At 38.7% G+C, this 9,332-nt stretch overlaps 1 non-coding gene across 1 annotated transcript; it reads left to right on the top strand.

The window, feature by feature from the left end:
* The first annotated feature begins 8,032 nt into the window (after positions 1-8,032).
* TRNAS-AGA (transfer RNA serine (anticodon AGA)) lies at positions 8,033-8,105 on the top strand. Its single transcript has one exon. It is a non-coding gene; the product is annotated as a tRNA-Ser (tRNA).
* The last annotated feature ends 1,227 nt before the right edge of the window (positions 8,106-9,332 follow it).

Raw genomic sequence — 9,332 nt, 5'->3', positions numbered from 1 at the left:
CACCCTCTAGGTCCATCCATGTTGTTGCAAATGGCAAGGTTTCATTCTTTTTTATGGCTGAGTAGTAGTCCATTGACCACACACACACACACACACACACACACACACACACTATACATATAAACACATATATATACACACACACATATGTATCACATCTTCTTTAACCATTCATCCATTGAAAGACATTTAGGTTGTTTCCAATCTTGCCTATTGTGAATAATGCTGCAACGAACATGCAAATGCAGATATCTCTTCAATATCCTGTTTTTTATTTCCTTTGGCTATATACCTAGAAGTAGGATTGTTGGATCAGATGGCAGTCCTATTTTTAATTTTTTGAGGACCCTCCGTACCTTTTTCCATGTGGCTGCACCAATTGACATTCCCACCAACAGCACACAAGGGTTCTTTTCTCCATATCCTCACCAACACTTGCTATTATTTGTTGTCTTTTGATTTGCTGCCATTCTGACAGGGGTGAGATGATATCTCATTGTAGTTTTGATTTGCATTTTCCTGAATACAAGATAAGGTGCTCAACATCAGGAAAGGTTTTTAACGTAATCAGAGACCAAATGAGGACAAAATAGTAGGACATATACTTTTTTTCTTTCTTTTTAAATTGAAGTACAGTCGATCTACAATTGGGAGTTTAAGATTTGTAAATACTAACTACTATATATAAAATAGATAAATAACATGGGCCTACTGTATAGCACAGGAAACTATATATTCAATACCTTATAGTGGCCTATAATAAAAAGGAATCTACATATATGTATATAGATATATAGATATATACACATATATAAATGAATCATTATGCTGATGACTCTTCTATAAGACACTTTCAATTCCACAATCCTATTTGAGATGAGGCTCCAAGAACTAAGTGAAACTTCAAACACATTCTGAGTATTGCAAAATACAGTAATACTAAGTGGCCTGCCTTGCTTGGACTAAACATCTCCTAATGTAGGCTGCGTTTGCGTCCAGCCACTTGAGATGGCTAAATCATACTGGGCATGGAGCCTACTGAACCACTTAGATTATTTATTTGGCATGAATGTTGGCAGCTTACTAATTAGGAGTTTGTTTTAAATGGATATCACATAATATAGTAAAAAGAGCTTTGGACTTAAAGTAAGAGTATCTGGATTGAATCCCTGCAAAAACATTCACAAACTCATTCAATAATATACAGTAAATGTATAAATTTATTATTTAACCTCTCACAGTTTAAGTTTTCTCATCTTTAAATCAGGCTTGATAAAGATTAAAGATGAAGTGTATCAAAAGGAGTTTGTAAAGACTTGTGTGATCACTAAGTATTGTTCTTTTCATTTTCATTAATTATTTTTAATTCCATCATGTGAGTTTTGCCCAACTATTTCTTTGCTAAAAGACTTTTGTCAAGTGAAAGAGTTAGCAATTATATTAAAGATACATAAGCCAAAATTGTTGGACTATATTGAGAAGTAACTAGTGTCCCGTTCATGAAGAATTAAAATTGCTTTTCTTCAAACCATAATGATAACATCATTTTTTCGATCTCAGTTGGGGAAGAGAACAATTATCCTGACTCTGGGAGAAAGATGGGTACTTGACTTTCTAAGAAGAAATGCTTCAGATCCACTTAATGCTTCTTAAGCAGTGGTGGGGAGAAGGAATAATGGGTGATGCTCTTAGCTCCTCTCAGTAATTTCAGATTCTGGTAATTAGATGTACTGGTCGGGGAATACAAAACTCCCTTAAGGTCTCAGTGCAGCACAGTTGTTGTCTTCAAAGGGCTCCGGTTCTTATCACCAATGTGTGTTGTTTACCAGACCAAACCCAGTTGTTTTGAGATGTAGAGAGTTGTTGGGGGTGCTAATATCCTGTAACATGATGGCTACTACTATGGCTTGACATAAGATGAAATGAAGCCAAGATCAGCACTTTTCTAATGTTCGTGGAAAGCATGATGTGTCAGGGACACTGCTGAAACACCTCCCTCCTTTGACAGAGCCCATCAGAGGAGTGATGGATATAGACTTGCGGCTAAAGCACCCATGGCAGAAAATAAAACTGATTATGTGTGTGTGCGTGTGTGTGTGTGTTTCTAACAGGTCAAGTTGTAGCTTCAGAAGCTTTGAAAAGCCAAACTTAAATGCTTTTTAAATGGTGGGCAAAATGTAAGGAAGGACTAGTTTCAAGAACATTAGATGGGAAGGGATTATGCTTATAGTCTGATGGACCACAGTTACAAAGATGACAAAACTTTTGCTTAAAGATTAACAGATTTACTCTTACACCTTAGAAAAGCTTCGGGTGTATTTTCACCTAGGTAGTCAAAAGAGAAAAATTATATCCCTTTTTATCACCTAACGCGTCCACATTCCATATCCCCCATTCCTCCACCCTCTCTCACTGCCCCCCTAAAAGGCTATTCACCAAGTAAACTGAGGTCCAGGAACACGACAGCTGCCACTGAGCAGTGGCCATCTCTGCACCACAGAAGAAACAAGTCTATTCACAAAAAGTAATAAAGAGAACTTAACTAAAGGAAACATAATTACTTAATTAGTAAAAATTAAGTTTACCTATGAAATTGAAAATGCTTTTTCAAAAATATTACAAGGAAATGTAGTTACAAAAGTTCTGTTGAAATTTCCTATTTCACATGTCAACATAGGGAGTTAGAGATCCAAGTACCGTTAGGGTACTTGTCTCATAGAAGCTCATGGCCTCGGAAACAAGTCTGGAACTTGTTTTTTCTTTGCTGTCTCAACAGGTCAGTTGGAACTGAGGATTTTGTAATACAGCTTTTCATCTTTGCTAATTACATTAAAATGAATCTAGAACACAACTTCAGGAAAGTAAGTCTATACTTCATAAAAGTAGATCCAACAGACCTCATGACTTCACAGGTGTAAGAGATCACATGTTTCTGAATCAATCAGTTTTGTTATTTCTGGTTTTTTCTACAGGTCCAAAAAAAGTTGTGGGTTTTTTTGTTTTTTCTTAAGTTTGTGCTTTCAAATGGAGGCACTATTTCAAGACTTGCCCCGTATTTTGATTCCCCAGGAATCCAAACAAATGGCTCGAGGTAGATGTGTTAAAAATATGTGATAAATGAAATGATGACAGAACAATGACTGGACGTGTCTTACACCTTCCTTGTTCTATTCAGAGCTCTTAAGGCTAAATTTATTAGCTTTCCAAACAATGTATGAAAACATGTTGATATTTTTTGCTGTATAAATTCAAATTCAAACCTTCTTCAACTTTTCAAATTTTACGCTTTTAGATTCTTCCCCCTTGCCAAACACCCTGCAGACTCAGTTGAAATTATTGGCACCTTTTATAATTCCAACATGCCCTCTGCTTTGTGTAATATGATAACATTTCAGAGCATACCTAGTTGAAATATATACCAAGTATAAAATATTACAGATTCACACTTAATTTAAAATCTAAATAGGTAAGCCATATTTACAAAAGTAATCTGTGGAATGTAACATCATTTTGGGGATTTCCATGCCAACAGTTTGCTCTGTGGGTAAATAGGAATCACAGACTTCAATGTAAACACAAAACTATAAAACTCCTAGAAACACAGGAGAAAACCTAGATGACCTTGGGCGTGGTGATGCCTTTTTAGATGCAACATCAAAGACAAGACCCATGAAAGAAATCGTTGATAAGCTAGACTTCATTAAACTTAAAAATTTCTGCTCTGTAAAAGACAATGTCAAGAGAATGAGAAGACAAGCCACAGATAAGAAAATATTTTCAAAAGATGTATCTGATAAAGAACTGTTATGCAGGATGTACAAAGAACTCTCAAAACTTCACAATAAGAAAACAAATATCCCAATCAAAAAATGGGCCAAAGAGCTTAACGTGTATCTCACCAAAGAAGATATACACACAGCAAATAAGCATATGAAGAGATGCTCCACGTCACATGTCGTCCGGAAAAATGCAAATTAAAACAGCAATGAGGTATCACTACCCACTTACTGGTACGGCCAAAATCTAAACCACCGACAACACCAAATGCTTGGCAAGATTGTGGAACAACAGGAAAATTCATACGTTTCTGGTTGAAATGCAAAATGCTACATCCACATTGGAAGACATTTTGGAGATTTCTTACAGCTTTGTGCTGATCTCAGTCTACCGTCGGTAGCAATGCCAGCAGCTAAAAATACCTGGAGACACTCACCTGGATCCCGGGTGAGCTTCCCATGGACACCTCTTCTTTCCAAACAGTGTAACAACTGGACTGACCCTTGTGATTCTTATTGTTGCAAGATTCCCTTCAGTAATAATCATTAGGATACACTGGGGAAAAAAAAAAAGAATGTATTACTCACAGGCCCTGGAGCGTACAAGGCATACCAGGGGGCACACAACGAGGTCACAGGTAGAGAGAAAGAGACAGGGAGAGTGTGGGCATGGGCCTGGGTTCTGCTTTTATTAGTGTCGTGGGTGGAGGGGTCTAGGGTTTTGATGACTCACTATTTATTGGTGAATTTAAAACATAAAGGTGAGAATTTGAAGCTCAGGAAGAGAGAAAAGGTTTGGGGTGGGGGGGAGCAGCACAAATGGCCAGTTATTTAAATCAACCCGGATCTCTAGAAAAAGGAAACCTCATGGTAGGAATGTGGGGCACATCCTGGCTCTTCATCTAGTCTTGTGGCTGGCAGTGTGATTATTTGAGATAACCTCTTTGAAGTAGATGTCTTGGCAATCAAAGCTTAAGTTAGGAACTTAACTAAGTTATGTTACAGAAAGAAAAGCCAACTCTCAGGGCTTACACTACACTTACAAAACTAAACATAATCTTCCGTACAACTATATGACACTCTGAAAGAGACAAAACTGGAGAAAGTGAAAAAGGCTAGCAGTTCCTGGGACAGGAGTGGACAGCGGGGAGAGAGAAACAGGCAGAGGCACAGAGGATTTTTAGAACAGTGAAAATACTGTATTTGATATAATAACGGATATATGTCATTATATATTTGTCCAAATGTAAGTGAGCCGGACCCCCTGGGGCCTTCCTGGATAGAGCCCTCCCCACCGTGTCCTCTGCTGCAGCTCCTCTCTGAAGTACCTAGACAACAGTATCTGAGGCACACTTCCGGAGTTGTTTTACAGATGCTAAAACCATCACCAAATGGAAGAAGTTAACTACTTGATGACCACGAGCACAGAATCCCCCAGACCTACTGGAGCCTAAGGATTAATGCTAACCCCTGTGACATCGCCCTGTTACCTCACCATCAATCAATCAGAGAACTGTGCACAAGCTGAGCACATACCCTGAGACTCCGCTCCCCCGCCTTGCCTTTAAAAATGCCTCCTGAAACCCATGGGGAATTCTGGTGTTTTGAGCATTAGCTGCCCTGAATTCCTTGCCTTGTGCCTTGCAACAAACCCTGTACTTTCCTTCACAACCTGGTGTCAACAGATTGGCTTTACTTGAGTGGGCAAGTGGACCTAAGTTTGGTCGGTAACACAAACCTGCAGAATATATAATATCAAGAGTGAACACTAAAGTAAACTATGGAATTTGGGTGCTCATGATGTGTCAATATAGGTTCATCCTTCTTAGTGAAAATATGTACCATTCTGGTGAGTGATGTTGGTAATACGGAAGGCTATGCATGTGTAGGGGCAGGAGGTGTATGGGAAATCTCTGTACCTCCCTCTTAATTTTGTTGTAAACCTAAAACTGCTCTAAAAAATAGTTCTATATATATATTTTTTAAAAAGCTCTGCAACTTACCCCCACAAATTCACATTCTTCAATATATTCATAAAATGTCAGTAGCTGAGTCAGCAAAAAAATTAAATTAGCAAATAATTCACTTTGCATACAAACACTAAACAAAAAAGGGCTCCAGTAATAAGTTTTTAAATTTTTATCCACATTTAAGGATAATGATCAACTCTTAGGTCTTTAGCTACAACATTAACACTCATATCATTGAATCTAAAATCTCTTCTTCCCTGGCAAGGACACATAGCCTGTGAAAAGCCGAAGGTTTACCATAGCCCTCCAAATTTCCTTTTTCCCTCTATAAAATATTCTCCTTCCTTTGTTGTGTGGGAACTTGCATGTGGCTCCCCATGGTAGCAGATCCCAAACTGCTGATCCAGAATAAACCCATCTTTGCTGAAGAAATACCTGAGTCTGTTTTAGTTCAACATTTATTAAGCCCACTTAGCTTCTCAGCCTTATGACTGAAATCAGATGTAGCCTATTAGGGTTAATTTTAATCTGTATTCTGTTAACCTATCATGTTACCGTTTTTTCATTGATTTTTGTCATGCAAAATTTGATAATCCTGCTCTTCTATGTCTACCTTCATGTCACTGATACAAATGTTGGGATAAATAAAGAATCCAAGAAGTCACTACCAGAGGCCAATCTCCAGGATGACAGAAATTCAATAATCAATATTTTCAGTAATTGTACCATGACAGAAATTTGGCTACCTTGGTCTCATAAAGGCAGCATTCCCTGCAGAAATATTGGCGACATGGTTACCCATATCTTTCAGAGAGTCAAGTTTAGAATGCCCATAATCTTAATAATGGCTAAAGTGGCAGGTAAAAAAATTGCATCCCAAAATTTCTGAACATATGGGCCATTTTAAATTTTATTTCTGCTGGAAGTATTGAAGCCACATTGCTTCCACAATATCCCAAATGATGAAATACTCCAAAAGCACATCTACTCTCAGTACAAACACTGGTAATTTCACCCTTGGCTAAAGTACAAGCCCCTATAAGAGTGTATAGTTTAGCCTGTTGGGCTGAAGTAGCCATAGATAAAGATGCTGCCTCAACCATATCAAGAGGAGTTGCAATGTCATACCTAGCACAATATTTGCCATTGTCACCTTTTAATAAAGTACCATCAGCAAACCATGAGAAGTCAGCCTTACTCAAAGGAATTTCCTGCAGATCATGATGAGGAGTCAGGAGGTGGTCCATCGGCATTAAGGGACACTGCCAGTGATCGAGGGGGAAATAGTAGCAGGGTTAAGGTTACTGCACCATAAAAGAGTTAAGTGAGGAGCAGCCAACAACAGAATTTTAATGGAGGTGAGGTAGTTGACTGAGAAATGTTGAGTGTAATGAGATTTCAGGAGAGGTTCTACTGCATGAAGTACAAAAATGATTATAGAGGATCTCACAGTGATTTTTCTTGGTGATCTTAACCAAAAGGGCAATGGTACCAAATGTCTCTAAGGCAAGGGGGTATCTGCATGCTACAGGGTCCAGTTGCTGGCTATGAGCTCCTATGGGTCAATGATAGTCCCTATGCTTTTGGGTGAGTACCCCAAGGGTATTCCCTCCTTTTCATATACGAAAAGGAAAAAGGAATCTGATAATTGGGGTGCCCTAGGGCAGGTGGGTTCATGTAATTCTCCTTTAAGGCCTGGAAGGCTAAGCTGTTTGGTTCCTCCCCAAAAATTGGGTCAGGGTTATTATTTTTCACTAAAGCATACAGAGGATTGGCCACAAGGAAAAATTTGGAATCCAATTTTGACAATATCCAACTATCCCAAGAAAACCTCACAGTTGGTATTTCATTTTGGGTTGGGGAATCTTAGGACACCACGAAGTCTACTTGAATCTAGGTGTAACCATTATTCAAGACACCCTAAATATCAAACCTGGGTTTGGGCAAATTGCAATTTTTCTTTGGAAATCTTATGTCCCTTTGGGGCTAAAAGCTTTAGCAAGTGGATGCTGTCTTCTTGTGAAAAGGCTTGAGATGGAGAGCGAAGAAGCAAATCATCCACATATTGCAACAAAGAAGAAACTCTAAGAAACTTTACATCATCCAGATAAGCCTTTGGGATTTGAGAGAAATAACAAGGACTCTCTATATAACCCTGAGGTATTCATGTACAGGTGAACTGTTTTTCTTCCCAAGTAAAGGTAAAATGTAATGGCTAGCTTCATTAACTGAAATATTAAAGAATGCTCTGCATAAATCAATTTCAGTAAAAATTTACTTCAGGGGGGAGGGTATAGCTCAGTGGTAGAGTGTCTGCCTAGAATGCATGAGGTCCTGGGTTCAATTCCCAATACCTCCATTAAAAAAAACACAAAAACTTAATTACCTCCCCCCAAAATAAAAATTTTAAAAATATAAAAAAGAATTAAAACAAACAAACAAACAAAAAAGAATTTACTTCAGGTGGGAATACTAAGGTAACACCTTGGTCCTAGAGAATCCAGGCGAAGGCTTTTCCAGCCACTTTCCAAAGAACAGCCCCTATTCCAAAGGATGGCTGAAGTGGCACAGTTTCAGTGAAGCAGTTCCTGTTCCTGAAGGAATGGGCTGATACCTTCTCAGCCAGCCTTGGTTGAGACAGTTTGATCTCAAAATCAGATCCAAGTGCGAAATACATACAGATGTTTACATACAGAATAGGCCTTAGTGAGAAGGCAAAACCTTAAAATAGATCCTAAATAAAGCCTAAAGAGCTTTAAATGCAAAGAAGGCTTGAGTTCAGATCCAGGATAAAGGCGGACCTTCAAATTTCAGGGTTGGCGAGAACAGCAGCAAGCTCAGTAGGCTTAATGGTGGGTATCACACCTGTTTAATCACAAGACCCAGAGCCTTGGGGTTCTTCTCTGGTCCCCATAGGGACCACCAAAATGTTGACCTAAAAAAGACACACTGCCAGATAGTTCTCTAGCAACTACTGGTTTATTTGGGATCAGCAGGGAATTGCATTTCAGGGTCAGGCAAGCCATGTGCAAGTCCCTGCACAACAAGGGGTGCAGAAAACTTTTACAGAGAGAAAAAGGAAGTGGGGAGGGCTACAGTAAACAAAGTGTCCGTGGCTTTTCATTGGCTTGGTCCTTGCCGGGAAAGAAGGGGAGTCTTTCTTCTTGTTGGGCTTTGCTATAGTCACAGGGCACAAGAGCTCCCTGTTCTTCTCTCCTGACTCTACTTAACTGAGGATTCTGTTTGGTTCCTTTTTTTGTCTGTCTGTCTGTCTTTCTTTCTTTCTTTCTCTCTTTTTTAACATGAAGATGATTAAATTATATAGTCACAATGTGAGTTTGTGTTTCTAAATTCAAAAATCAGTTGCCCGTACAGACACCGTATCTGTAGCTTTAAAGAGCTGGCTTGATGATATTCCTATACATGTCTACTCAGATTGTATTGTAAATTGCCATGGAATGTGTTCCTGGGTGAGGCTCCCCTGAATTAGCCCTACACCAGCCAGGAGCATTCCTAAGAGAGTAAAAGACTTTCATTATAGGGGCTCTAGAAAGAAACAATTTTATTACAAAGATCTTTGTTTTCA

Source organism: Camelus dromedarius, chromosome 2, assembly GCF_036321535.1.
Source record: "Camelus dromedarius isolate mCamDro1 chromosome 2, mCamDro1.pat, whole genome shotgun sequence".
NCBI lineage: Eukaryota > Metazoa > Chordata > Mammalia > Artiodactyla > Camelidae > Camelus > Camelus dromedarius.
This window is presented reverse-complemented; position numbering and strand designations above follow the sequence as displayed.